This window comes from Euprymna scolopes, chromosome 42 (genome assembly GCF_053919585.1).
Source record: "Euprymna scolopes isolate OS-2025 chromosome 42, ASM5391958v1, whole genome shotgun sequence".
Taxonomy (NCBI): domain Eukaryota; kingdom Metazoa; phylum Mollusca; class Cephalopoda; order Sepiida; family Sepiolidae; genus Euprymna; species Euprymna scolopes.
In genome coordinates this window covers 41,718,683-41,734,858 of record NC_136523.1, presented here as the reverse complement: position 1 = coordinate 41,734,858, position 16,176 = coordinate 41,718,683, and the positions used below count along the sequence as shown (strand labels likewise).

Here is a 16,176-nt window from a genome sequence, read left to right as displayed (position 1 = left end):
CTCATGGAGTCATGTCTGAGGGAGTGACACTCGTCTGATAAGACGTTGCAATCATCATTCATATATATATATATATATATATATATATATATATATATATACGAGGTACATTAAATAAGTTTACAGACTTTTTTCATATGGGCATTTTTATTGATAGTACGCACATGAAACTCAGTACGCACATGAAACTCTTGTCCCCTTCAAAGTAATCTCCTCTGCCTGCAATGCACTTGTTGTACCGTCCTAACAACGTCTAAAAGGCCCCCTAAAAGTAATCTTTTGTGAGTATGTCAATGACCCCGTCACAGCATCTTCATCTCCTCAATTGTCTCATAACAACAGCCTCTTCCGTTTTCCTTTGAGCTTAGCGAATAACCAAAAGTCACAGGGAGCAATGTCAGGACTATAGGGAGAGTGAAGAATTGTACTGGTGCCCATCTTGGTCAAATAGTCTGTGACGAAGATGGAGATGTGGACTGGTGCATTCGTGCAAATCATTTGTATCTTCAGTTCCTCGCGAATAATAATGCGTACAGTTCCCACACAAACACTAAACTGTGCACTTATTGTCCCTATGGATACACAACAGTCCTTATCCATGAAATTCTTTATTTGGCCAATCAACTCTGGTGCCCTGACTTCCTTACTCCTCACACCTCTCATTACCACTCACAGACTCCCTGCCTTCCTTGAATCTCTTATGTCACTTTAAAACTGAGGCTTGAATCATGCCAGATTGTCTACAAGCAGTCTGTGGCATTCTTTCCAAGTTTAAAATAGAATTTTATTGTCTATCGTTCTTCTAAATTATCCTCCCGTCCAGATTACATTTTTAAAATTCCACAGCTGTGTAAATCAGGCTGTAGAAGGGATATTCCTGCTGTAGCTGTTCATTTGGACCTGAAATCATAAAAATTGGTCAGTCATCGCATGAGATGGATAGCAAAACCATACATAATTTTCAAGAGTCTACGACAATTTTAAATGTCTGTACAAACAACGCCCGAAAACTTATAGAAGGAACCTTCTATATATATGTATATAACAGGTACTTTTTCTTTGTATATATATATATATATATATATATATATATATATATATATATATATATATATTTACATAAAATTTATTTATACAAACATTCATGGCTACATATGTGCATACATGTTCCTGTAATCACCCGCGTTGGAGGGTTACGTCTTCAGGCCAAGAATTATCATCGAGAATCCAGAGAGGGTCTCGATGATAATTCTTGGCCTGAAGACGTAACCCTCCAACGCAGGTGATTACAGAAACATGTATGCACATATGTCGCCATCAATGTTTGTATAAATAAATTTCATATACCTGCTCTGTTTACTCATTGAGCACTCTTTGGTAGACACATGTTTCATTGGATGTACTTCTAGGAAACTAAACTCTACTGGCTATATATATATATATAAGATAAAAAGATGGAGAGAAAAAGAGAGAGAGAGAGAGGGAGAGAGAGAGTTTCCTATGCACTCGAAAACGGCTAGGAAGATTTTCTTTTAAATTAAACACAAATGTGCTTTTTGTGTCAGGTAGAGTTCTTACATAGGTTATGTATCAGAATTCTTCTAATGAGTCTCAAAAATCGATAATCGAAAAATCCAATTAAAAAAAGAACCGTCCATTATATATATATATATATATATATATATATATATATATATATATATATATATATATATATATTCCCAGTTTTAGCAGATAGAATCGCTCGATCATCAAAGACAAAATCCAAGCAAGCAAGCAAGCAAGGAAGAACGTCCGGACGGTCAACAGAATTTCATAATTATATAGATATAATATTTTAAGTATAGATCTTTGAAAGTGCTCAATACGTGAGTAGAACTAAAAAGTCATGAATGTATATTTTTCTGTTATGCCATATATATATATATATATGTTATGCCATATATATATATATATATATATATATATATATATATGATTTTTTGAGAGGTACAAAATTTATATAACGCAATCATGAAGGAAGGCGAAAATTCATGATTAAAAACATTTAAAATAATTAGTTTAAGCCTTCCGTTCATGATCATGCGTGATATATATATATATATATATATATATATATATATATATATATATATATATATATACATATATATATAAATATATATATATGCATGTATGTATATGTATGTATATGTATCTATATATATACGTATATGTATGCATATGTATATATATATATATGTATATGCATATATATGTATGCATATATATGCATATGTATGTATATATATATATGAATATGTATATATATATATATGTATATGTATGCATATATATGCATTTTATGTATATATGTGTAAAAGACAATACGTATTATATACGGTTTAAGTCAGAACAACTTATTACAAAATTTATTTTGTTTATTTTATATTAAAATTCATAAATATATTTCGGAAGAAAAGCTTCATCCTCAGTATGTCTTTTTTCACAAAAAGAAGAATATATATATATATACAGGGTGTCCGTAAAGTTACTATACAGTCTTACAGGTTACTATACACCTGTAAAAAATAAATATTAACCACTAATACAAATATAATACAACAAAACAATAAGACTGTATAGTAAATTTACGGACACCCTGTATATATATATATATATATATATATATATATATATATATATATATATATATATATAGATAGATAGATAGGTAGATAGATAGATAGATAGATAGATATACACCAGCCCGGTCATATTGAGCACTTTACATATATATATATATATATATATATATATATATATATATATATATATATATATATATATATATATATATATGGCAAAATATACCTAAATCAATACAACTTGTTAATACGAACAGATGGGTTTAGTGACTTTATTTCTAAATTCTAAATTCAAAATGGCGTAATGTAAACATATTATAAGTCAGTAAGAATTATATTTTAAGCTAACAGCTTGAACTAAGTATAAATATGAATATTTATATAGTAATCTTAATCACATAAAAAAGCTCAATAAAGCCAAGATATATATATACATATGTATGTATTCATATATATATATATATATATATATACATATAGTTATCCACATACAGCACTGTTTCGCTGTCTCACAGCTCATCAGTGCGGCCAGACAGGCAACTACCTCAAGCCAGGATTGAAACCCGACCGTTTGTACGGCAGTCAAATATATACATATATATATATATATATATATATATATATATATATATATAAATATATATAACACTACTTAATTCACTCACATAAAATGCTCTATTTAGCCTGGATATCTAGTGTCTTTACCTGTTTTAAATCTAGGTTAGTTTTTTATGTTAGTTTATATATACATATATATATATATACACACACATATATATATATACTTACATATACATGTATATATATATATACATATATACACATATATATGTGTGATAGTTTATGTATATGCATGTTTATTTATTTCATTTATTTGTTTATTTTCTATTTATTTTGTTAGTTTAAAGTTATTTTGTATCTCTATCCTAGAGTAAATTTTATCCTGTGAACACAGTTTTTCGCCATTTCTCAACCACAGTTTAATAGAGGTGTTGGGGTTCTTTAAAGTATAGGATAGCAAATTTTTTTCGTGAAAGCAAAATCTACATGGAACGTCTAGGTCCCTACAGGTGTTTGCTTGTCTTACTATTTTCCGTTTGACTCCCGGCGAACGTCCATTTCCTTGAGTTCTCAGTATTTGTTTGCTAGCGTTTTATTGCTAGTGTATACATAAACTATCACACATCAAAATTGCAGATAACAGGCACCTCTATGTTTCAAAACACGTACACACATGCAGTGGATACAGCTTCAAAATAATGCCAATCTTCCAAACAGACAATTATTTTTTATTTACTTACGCAGGAAAAAAACTTCATCACAAGATTCACTCCTGAACTGAACAGAGCCTAATATCAACACACAAAAGCATGAAATGCAAGGCCCACTCGCATGCGCATCCATATACATATACACACCCACACATAAATCAGAACCGAAACATTAAAACACACACACGCGCGCGCATACAACCACACACAGACATAACATCCCTATCTCTAATACAACACACTGAACAATACCAACCCTACTTAACCTCGAAACCAACAACACTAGGAAACACCTAGAACCATAGTATAATATCTGTTCCAACACCTCGCTCCCTCCTCAGTCAGTGGAGGAGAAATCCCTCATGACTGAGACAACTATCATCCCTTCTATCATCCCCCTCCCATACCTATACCCCTCCAATTGGCGCCTCCCCTCTGGGGAACAAGATCTTCCCCACACTAGGATCCGATCTTGGGTCTGGCTATACCCACATGGGGAGACAAATAAATAGAAACATTAAAAAATCCCCTATACATATTTTTAAATACACCCCTCTATCTAAACAAAAGAATACCCGAAAAGACTGAAACGAGAAATCACAATACTAAAATCCAAGAATCCAAAAAATAAATATCAAAATAAAATGAAAGCACCCCTACCCTTATTTTAGAAGAGCTGGTTCTCCCCCCCCTCCTCACACATACACATTAGTAACGACCTTGGATCACAGTCACCTTCATAGGGAAGCAAATAACCTCATAATACTATAAAACAGTACACACATTCTCAAACCAATAAAAAAAACACACACACACTACCCGAAAGGAAAAGAAAAAACACAAGCAGAAAGAGAGAGTGAGAGAGAGAGAGAGGGAGGGAGAGAGAGAGAGAGAGAGAGAGAGAGAGAGAAACACAACACAGGAGTGACCACAACCGAGGTCAGCGGCCTCAACAAGCCCAATAAAAGAGTAATAAAAATTGAACATTCCAATGAATAGTAGACACTTACACGCTTCCACCCCTTGGAAACACTTCAAATGAACTACGAAAATGCTATTTTTACATCTCCAACACATTTGAAAATAATTTCTGACGAAGACGCTTCACAGAACGTCTGAAACGCGTTAAAAACGATTTCAATGATTTAAAAACATTATTACAATTATCTAAACATAATTATCAATGAAAAACCAAGACACGGAATAATAAAATAATGTTAAAAAATACACATTGTTGATGACTACCCCCTTATTTAAATATATATATTTATATATATATATATATATATATATATATATATATATATATATGTATAATTATGTAAGTATATATATGTATATATATATGTATATATATATATATATATATAAACTAACATAAAAAAACAACCTAACCAAGATTTAAAACAGGTCAAGGCACTAGATATCCAGGCTAAATAGAGCATACACAAAGAATCAGGTCAACCGGAGGTCAAATGATAGAAACGGCGCGGCGGATACTAGAAAGCTGATTAGCTAACTAAAATGTCAATAGATTGTGCGTATATTAAAAACGACGGACAACCAGAAAATTCGCGCATAATCCTGAAGAATCCTAAAATGGATGAAACGCAGAATATTCAGTATGGCTTAATCGCCATATATATTTTATAAATTACTCTCTCTCTCTCTCTCTCTCTCCACACACACACACACACACACACATATATATATATATATATATATATATATATATATATATATATAATAGCAAAAGTACCCGTCGTTGACTGGGTTCAAAAACAGCCTACAGAAAATGGACTCTGATTTATGAAAGTATGATAGGTTATGAAAAGGAAGGGTTGTAAAGAGATAGCTTCGAATTTGGGGGTATCAAAACCAAAGCAAAATATGATGAAAGTAAAAATAAAATAGATAAACCCCATAATGTATTATACCATACCTGTTCACACTGAAACACTTATCACAATATTCTGTGGATCTATATTAAAAAACCTTGTTAAACTTTGTGACATATTTCTATTCTATGGAGGTCAGGTGCGAATGAACACCCTATAATTTTATTATATCATATTTCTTTAAACTGAAACATTATTATCAAAGTATACTTACGCAGATAGATAGGAAAAGTCGTTATTAAAGTTTGTGCCTATTTCGATTCTATGGAGGCCACAATTTTTTTGTACCATCCCTATTAAACATACTTATCAAAGTATTCTTATGTACATCTATATCAAAAACACTTGTAAAGTTTTTTTTTTTAATTTTTAAATTTTTTATTTCCCTACTTTGTGGACCAGGCGCGAACACAGACCCCTCAATTTTAATGAACCACCGTTCTGACAGATCAAACATACCCATTCCTGTGACTCGATACATCTTCTATCATTATATGTAATCAGTTTTTTAAAATAGTCAACCATATAGGAGAGTATTCTTGATCACACACACACACACACACACACACACACACACACACACACACACACACACACACACACACACATACACTCTCTCTCTCTCTCACATTCATCTTTATATTATATATATATATATATATGCATTATATATATATATGTGTATGTAATATAAAATACGTATTATGTACGTTTGAAGTCAAAACAACGCATTATTACAAAATAAACAGACATTTATTTTGTTTGAAATTTATATTATTATGTATGTATATATATATGTATATGCATATATATGTATTTATATATATATGTATATGTATGTATATATATGCATTTTATATATGTGTGTGTGTGTGTGTTTAAAATACAATACGTATTATATACGTTTTAACTCCGAAGAACTCATCATTACAAAATAAACAGATATTAATTTTGTTTATTTTATATTGAAATTCATAAATAGATTTCGAAAGAAAACCGTCATCTTCAGTATGCCTTTCTTTTTTTTTTTTACAAAAAAAAAAATAAAATAAAAGAAAGAAAGACATACTGAAGATGAAGGTTTGCTTCGAAACATATTTATGAATTTTAATATAAATTTCAAACAAATAAATATCTGTTTATTTTGTAATAATGCGTTGTTTTGGCTTCAAACGTACATAATACGTATTTTATTCAATTCAAACTCAACCAGGGCTTCTAAATGACAAAATTCTTACCATATATATGTGTGTTTTTATATAAGGACATATCTCAAAAATGCACTGCAACTACGACTTAAGAAGCATTTCTGTCAATTACGTATCGAACGAAATTAGTTCGAATACAAATGGAATCGCAGAATCTGACCTTCGAATCTCAGACATTCTGAAGTATCCAAAGAAACCACTATCTACAAACAAGAAGACGGAATCGAATTCGGGTCAAGAGGTCTGACTGAAATCGACATTTTTGTTATTTTTCCTCGAATTGTGGTTATAATCTGCAGGATACCAATAGTGCTATCCTAAGTATTTCTTTTAGTTAAATTCAATTTTTACGGTATCTTTAGTTTATTAAATTGTTCAATTAAAGTACAGAATAGTTTACATAGCACCCTTCCCCCAATTTCTCATGTAAAAATAGGTTTCTAAATAATAAACTTATTATTTCAGCTCGATTCATAAATTGCAGAAATACGTTTTTGGTCAATGGATCACGACTTCTTTAGGCCAAAAGCCATTCGATGATAAGCATTAAGGAGATGGATCGACTGTAAGTTGAGTGATGAAGACTATTATGAAAGGCTTGGGAGGTGATTTATGGGATGGATCCATCTTGAATTACTAGTGAGGACCGTTCATAACAGAAACTTGTTAATATTGGGTTTATATATATATATATATATATATTCAGAATCTGAGAGATTATATATAATAAATTTCACAGCCAAACAACGTTGCAAACCACAAGAGCCATGACAGTCAACGAACCGGAAGTCCAAGACTCGAGTTTACTCCCCATTTGGGTTCATCAGTTAGACATATCCGAACTCAGGATTCAAAACCCGGACCTCTTTCATACGAGGCAAGCACTCTGGCAACTATATATATATATATATATATATATATATATATATATATATATATATATATATATATATATTGTCAGCATTTTTTTCTCATTAAATAAAATAGACGTTTTTTTGTCTATTAATTCTATTTTCGATCTTTTTCAACTTCCGAATAACAGTCTTTCCGTCTGGCAGGAAGTGGCTGATGTAAATCACCATATTTATCATAAGTCCTGAGACTATCCAATCCTTCAGGATTCATTGTCAGGGATGAATTAATCTAACTGGTTTTGAACGATTTAAATACGTTTTTTTCCTCTTCTCTTTTCCCCTGTTTGTTAATTATTTTATTTATTTTATCCTTTTTCCATTGGTATATATATATATATATGTATATATATATATATATATATACATATATATATACACATATATACACACACACATACACACACACACACACACACACATATATATATATATATATGCAGGATGTCCAAAAAGTAACTAAAGAGTTGAAAATATATAATCTCTCACATTCTGAATATATATATATATATATATATATATATATATATATATATATATATATATATATTTACACACACATACACACACAAACGCACACACACACAAACACACCCACACACCCACATATATATATATATATATATATTTACACACACACAAACACACACACACACACACATATATATATATATTTACACACACACAAACACACACACAAACACACACACACACATATATATATATATATTTACACACACACACACACACACACAAACAAACACACCCACACAGACACACACATATATATATATATGCAGGATGTCCAAAAAGTAACTAAAGAGTTGAAAGTCTTTGTCATTTTACCATACTGAACATCACTAAAGAGGCCATACTTTTCCAGAAAATCAACAAGCTTGCCGTTAGCTAACCTTTCAAAACATTTGCTAAGAACAAAGAGGAGACTAACATTACGACACTAGGTTGGGTCGGATCGATCACCATCGTTTCTAAATATAGGAACAACAGAGGACACTTTCAAACAAAAATGGAAAACATGATTTTGATAAAGAGAAATTGAATAAGAAAGTTCGGCATTTTTTAGATGAAGGCACCCGGACTATTGTTCTCATCTTGAGTGTTATTTGTGCAACGTTTCGGTCTGATTCTCCTTTGACCGTCCTCAGGCATGTTGTTTGGATAGTCTTCGGAATTCCCTCTCTTTTTCTTGTTTCTTTGACTATAATTACCTGTAGAAGTTTAAATTTAATGCGGGAAAATATCTTGCTGTTCAACTCAACTCCCCACAGTCTCCTCCTAGACACGATTCCAAACACTAACCCCTTACGTTCCAAGTGGCAATATGCCTTGTTTGAGGTGAAAGAAAAAAAAATGAAAAAAAAAAAAATAGCGTGTCCAATAATCGGATTGCTGAGGAGATGTATGTTGGGGAAAGGGTGGCGGCAGCAATGACATCTGGAAATGATCCCCGACTTTATGACCCCAACTTGATACTTTCCTTCAGCCAGCTTTCTGTAAAAGGTTGGAAAAGAAAACAACAGACAACAGGATGTCAAAAGCATGTCAAACTCTCTGTTTTTTTAGATGAGGTCTGCCAAACCGACCGAAACATTGCACAAATAACATTCAAAATGAGAAGAATAGTCCGATCAAAACAAATAATATAGAGATAAAATAATTTTGAGAAGAGAAAAAAACAAAACAAATACAAATTAAAACTTACTGCTTCTTTGTTTCCAAGCGTCAATTGTTTCGGTAAAGTTTGGTAATTCCTGAAAATGAAAAAAAAAAAAGAAATAGCATATATTTTTGGTAATTTTAAATAGTTTTAGATAATGAAAAAAAGTCTGCCAGTCATTCGAGAGGGAAACAAAATTACAAAAAATATTAAAAAAATAAAAGCAAGAAAAAACAATAATATGTTTCTAAATATTTTAGAGATGAGGATAGATAATCTACATATAAATACGATCGATAGCGTGTGTGTTCTTCTGTGTGTCACGCTTTCCGTAAAAATTCATCTTTTTCTAATTGTTTCAGAGAGGGGTAGAAAGAAAGCGAGAGAAAGAGAGAGAGAGAGAGAGAGACCAATATATACTATGTACCTCGTTCATTAACCTATACTACGACTATTACTACATTTTCATTTGTGCGTTTGTGTGCACTTAAACTCATCTATGTGTGTGTGTGTGTGTGTGTGTGAGAGAACTTTAGACTTCTATATATTAATAGGATAGTGTGTGTGTTCTTTTGTGTTTCACGCTTACATCCGGGTCGTTTAATTGTTATGTTCTTCTATTTCTTGTTATAAATAATTTTATCAAGAATTCTTAATAAGTTTTGGTTTCGGTTTCGACTATAACTGATGGCACTTAAATCATCTATTTTTTTTTATAAATAATTTTATCAAGGATTTTCCATAAGTCTTGGTTTCGGTTTCGATTATGACTGAAAGAACTCAAGTTATATAAGTTTTTATTTCGGTTTCTATTCAAGCTAATGCACCCAAGTCATATGGATATATATATATATATATATATATATATATATATATATATATATATATATATATATATATATATATATATATATTATTTTATCTTTTTTTGAAATCTCAACTTATAACGTATAAAGATTGATAGAAAGTTAACTCTATAATAATATATAAGAAATTTGAAAGAATTAAAATATCTTATTTAAATGAACTTTACGACCGGGCTTTGCCGGGCGTCCATGCTAGCTTAGATAAATACTTTTGCAGTTTTGACAAAAAAGCTACAATAATATCAGAGCGTTTCCATTTACACTGAACATCTACAGAATGACAACATCAATATATTTCATACGAATGAATCCATTGTGGAATTTCCACAGGTCCCGCTAAATATATATTATTACGATAGCGTATGTGTTATTTTGTGTGTAACGCTTTCCGGAAAATTACATTGGTTGAGATTTAATTCACCTTAATAATTGTTTCAGAAAGAGAGAGAGAGAGAGAGAGAGAGAGAGATAGAGAGAGAGAGAGAGACCGATGTATGCTGTGTACTTCCTTAACCTTCGACTACTACTACTACTACTACTACTACATTTTCATTTGTGCGTGTGTGTACTTACACTCATCTATGTGTGTGTGTGTGTGTGTGTGAGAGAGAGAGAGAGAGAGAGAGAGAGAGAGAGAGAGAGAGAGAGAGAGAGAGAGAAGTTTAAACTTCTCTGTATTAATGCGATGGCGCGTGTGTCTCAATATATTTTTGTAACCATCTGTTTTTCGTAATAAATACTGATACAAAATATTTCATAATTTTTAGTTTCGGTTTCGATCACACCTGAAGGCACTCAAATCATTTTTTTTTAAATAACTATTTTATATTTTACCCAATATAATATATCTTATCTTGTCTTATCTATATAGTTATACGATATCGTGTGTGCTATTTGTGTGTTATTTTGTGTGTTCTTTTGTGTGTTATTTGTGTGTTATTTTGTGTACTATTTTGTGTGTTCTTTTGTGTGTTATTTTTTGTGTTCTTTTGTGTGTTATTTTGTGTGTTATTTTGTGTGTTGTTTTGTGTGTTATTTTGTGTGCTATTTTGTGTGTTATTTTGTGTGTTATTTTGTGTACTATTTTGTGTGTTATTTTGTGTGTTATTTTGTGTGTTATTTTGTGTGTTCTTTTGTGTACTATTTTGTGTGTTATTTTGTGTGTTATTTTGTGTGTTATTTTGTGTGTTCTTTTGTGTGCTATTTTGTGTGTTATGTTGTGTGTTATTTTGTGTGTTGTTTTGTGTGTTATTTTGTGTGCTATTTTGTGTGTTCTTTTGTGTGTTCTTTTGTGTGTTCTTTTGTGTGTTATTTTGTGTGCTATTTTGTGTGTTGTTTTGTGTGTTATTTTGTGTGTTCTTTTGTGTATTATTTTTGTGTTCTTTTGTGTGCTATTTTGTGTGCTATTTTGTGTGTTCTTTTGTGTGTTCTTTTGTGTGTTCTTTTGTGTGCTATTTTGTGCGTTATTTTGTGTGTTCTTTTTTGTGTTATTTTTTGTGTTATTTTGTGTGTTATTTTGTGTGTTCTTCTGTGTGTTATTTTGTGTGTTATTTTGTGTGTTCTTCTGTGTGTTATTTTGTGTGTTATTTTGTGTGCTATTTTGTGTGTTCTTTTGTGTGCTATTTTGTGTTATTTTGTGTGTTCTTTTGTGTGTTCTTTTGTGTGTTATTTTTTGTGTTCTTTTGTGTGTTATTTTTTGTGTTCTTTTGTGTGCTCTTTTGTGTGCTCTTTTGTGTGTTCTTTTGTGTGTCACATCTTTTGTCTTCCGAGTGACTGTCGTTTAATCATTATGATCTAATATTACTTGTAATAAATAATTATACTAAGAATTCTCCATAAGCTTTATATATATTTTATATTTTATATATATATATATATATATATATATATATATATATATTGTCAAATTATTGCCAATACTTATCGTCAATTTCAATAAAATGAACATCGTTTCCGAAACGATCGTACAATCTAGTTGCTTTTGTTTGTTTTTCCTTTTGAAACTAACTTTTAATTCACAATTATGAGTCGTTTTACTCAATATTAATATGGCTCTAGGATATCTATAGCTATTGAGCTCATTATATATCTACAGTACAATGGGCACTGTTTTCTTTTTAAAGTATTAATACATTTACTAATACATTAAAATAAACTCTGCCTTTTAGACTCCAGGTCTAATTCCCTGAATATATATATATATATATATATATATATATATATATATATATATATATATATATATATATATATATATATATAAAGATTTTTTTGAGTACATAATTTTATAACACTTTTGAATGATACCGAACGCAGTGCCATTATTAATTGCTGAGGTTTTTTTTTCTAAAGTTTAAACATAAACCATTAAAAAGAAACTTTCAAAAAGAAGACTAAAATACACTTTTGAAGTATATTTCTCATAAGCTCCAATAACAAAAAGTAAAAGGGATAAATAAGTGGTGGGGCAGAAAAAAAAAACTATCAAGACGTCTTTCAGCCAACCCTTTTCAAGATTAACGTTGGCAACGGGGGAGAAAACATCGTTTAAAAATGTGGTCAAAAGACCATAAATTTATAACGAGGGGTAAAGAAAAGATAAGAAATTGTATAGGGAATAGGAGGAAAAAAGAGTACAATCTCAGCGAATACCCTAAGTTCCAAATTACACAAAGATGGTCGGCGCAAATTAATGGATACTGCCTTGAGAATTTTTAAGTGAATTCTCGAGCGCACTCTGTGTAAAACCGAGAAAGTTTCATTGGTGTATCCGTCAGTGCAGATTTGGCACTGTAATAAATGTTCACCAATGGCCGACCTATGAGCTGATAAACGCCCGGATGTTGGTCTTTTTTGTGTCTACGTATCGAAGGAGGACATATTGGGAAATTCTAACGTCCAAACGTGCAATGGTATGGCCCACGTAATCAGCTTCACACTAACCGTTAAACCGATAAACAAACATATTATATTGAGTGATAGGGGTACCATCTTTTCGAAAGAAGTGGAAAGCAGGAGACTAAACCAGACATATTATTTCTAAGTGAAACTGGCATTGGACAGACCATTTCCCTAGATGAGTTCGTAATTAAAGGATACTCTAATTTAACTTCCAAATCTCACCCCCAAGATCGCCATGGGCATGGAATATGTGCCTATAAAAAAGATGGCTTTCCATGCGGTTGGGACATCTCCAGAGAAGATCTTAACTTACCCTATATGTGTTTCCGAGTTGCACTAGCTCAAACTACTGCATTTATATTTGCTCTCTATCGCCCCCACAACAGCTGAGTTACTATATTTAAAAGCATATCTAAAAAAATTGATCACGCCCCATCTGCTTATCCTTCAGCTGATATTCATGTCTGTGGAGATTCAATGTTCACAATGTGGAATTGTTAACTCACTCAAACAAGACCGATGATGAGGAGAGGTTCTGTCATGATTTCTCCATTGCTTATGACCTCACTCAGATTGTTCACGAACTCACCCGTGTTCCCGATTATGACGGCCAGTATACAAGTCTCCTAGACCTTTTTTCTCACAACTTGCCTGAACTGTGTTCAGCTTCTGTTCTGTCTCCACTTAAATCTTCTGACCGCTCAGTTGTATCAGTTAAGATAAAAATGAAATGTAATAAGTCTCCAGATGTACCTCTCCATCGTACAGTATATCGATACTCTATGGCTGACTGGGATAGCTCCGTATATTTATATCAGATCTACCTCTGCGTTCCATGTTTAAAAAGGATGTGTCATCTATAGTATCAGACCTGACAGAATGGTTAATTGTAGGTATAGACCGTTTCATACCCTCGAAAAAATTCCAGCAAAAACCTAACAGCCAGCCGTGGTTCTCTCCGGAATGTGCTGTTTCCATTGCGCATACAAATAACTTTTTTCCATTGCTTCCAACGTAATAGATGTACTGAGACTAAAGTCGCTTTCAGAACTGCCAGCAACCACAGTAAAAAAGTAATAAAGAACGCAAGAGAGTTGTATGCTCAGTCCGTCAAGTCCAAAGTAGCTGAGCAGCGGCTTGGTTCCCACCAGTTTTGGCAAATAGCAAACAGAATCCTGAACAGAAGCGTGTACTCTATACCAACTCTCATAAATGGACCTGAGGTAATCTCGTCAGCATCAGCCAAAGCCAAACTTTTTGTCCAGAACTTTGCAGCTAATTCTAACCTTTGCGATCAAGACTGCCAACCTCCAATATTTTCTCCTGTATCAGAAAACATGCCATGTGATATACACATATCTGTATGTGATGTTGCCAAGCTAATCAAAAACCTTGATTCAAGTAAAGCAACCGGCCCTGACGGTATTCCAATTATAGTACTCAGACGACTTCAACCAGAACTTGCGCCCATACTTACAAAACTGTTTAAACGTTGTCTTAAGGAGAATTGCTTCCCGTCACTCTGGAAAATCTCATCAGTATGCCCCGTATTTAAGAATTCATGTGATAAGTCATCTCCCTCACATTATAGGCCAATAAGTCTCCTGTGCGTCAGTAGTAAGTTGCTGGAATATGTGTTAAATAGAGAAGTAATTAACCATCTTAGCAAAAATAACCTTCTTAGTGACACAATATGGTTTCCGTTCTGCTAGATATACAACAGATGTGCTTACAGTTATATCTCATAGGATTAGCGAATCTCTAGACGGAGGCTACCTTTTTAGGTCAATTTCTGTTCACATATCAAACGCCTTTGATAGAGTATGGCATAAAGGTTTACTTCACAAGATCTCCAGCTATGGTATAGCTGGAAATGTCTTCTCGATTATTAAATTATTTCTCGCTGATAGGTTCATAAGAGTAGTGGTTGATGGGCAGAAATCAGGAGCTCTTAGTATTAATGCTGGAGTCCCTTGGGGGTCCATCCTGGGTCCTGCTCTCTTCATTTAAGACCGTAAATGACCAAGTTCTCTCTGATTCTCTCTTCACTGATCTTGAGCAAGTGGTACAATGGGGAAATAGGTAGCTTGTTACTTTTAATGCATCTAAAACCAAGCTTTTATCTTTACATCATCAACGCTCTGATCCTCATCTGGCATCAATTGAAATGAATGGCTCTCGTCTTCAGGAAGCCTCATATTTTGACAAGCTTCCGGGCTTGATCTTTACTCCTGATTTTAAATGGAACACATACATAAAATCCGTTGCCAAGGCCGCTGGAAAAATGGTGGAATCCTTCTATCGATCCAGTAGATATATCACTGCTGATGCAATTCTCTATTTATATAAGAGCCAGGTACGTCCAAGGATGGAGTACTGTTGCCACATCTGGACAGGAGCTGCTAGAAAGGACTTATCCTGCCTTGAAAGAGTTCAAAATAGACTTCGTAGCCTTGTAGGGGATGTCCTTTTCTCTTCCCTGCAACCTCTTTCTCACAGAAGAGATGTTGCGAGTTTATCTCTGCTTTATCGTTATTTTCATGGCAGGTGCTCGGCCGAGCTCCATTCTATGGTCCCCCCTCGCCAAACTTTCACAAGCAACACCCGTCTAGCAGAAAATATTATCACTAGTTTCCCCCACTCTTTATCTGTGCCTAAATCTAAGCGTAGATTCCATGAGCAAAGCTTCTTTCTTAGAACTGCACGACTATGGAATTGTCTTCCGTTTTTCTGCTTTCTAGCTGACTACAATATGGTTGTCTTCAAGTCTAACGTAAACAAGTTTTTGATGAGCCGTTCCATATAAGTTAACAAAT

At 32.6% G+C, this 16,176-nt stretch overlaps 1 long non-coding RNA gene across 1 annotated transcript in view; it reads right to left on the bottom strand.

Moving 5' to 3' along the window:
* Positions 1 to 16,176, bottom strand: part of LOC145267041 (uncharacterized) — a 689,166-nt gene that overhangs the window by 130,971 nt on the left and 542,019 nt on the right. Inside the window, exon 4 of the long non-coding RNA XR_013864812.1 lies at positions 9,639 to 9,687. This is a non-coding gene — a long non-coding RNA (uncharacterized LOC145267041). The remainder of the gene's footprint in view (positions 1 to 9,638; positions 9,688 to 16,176) is intronic.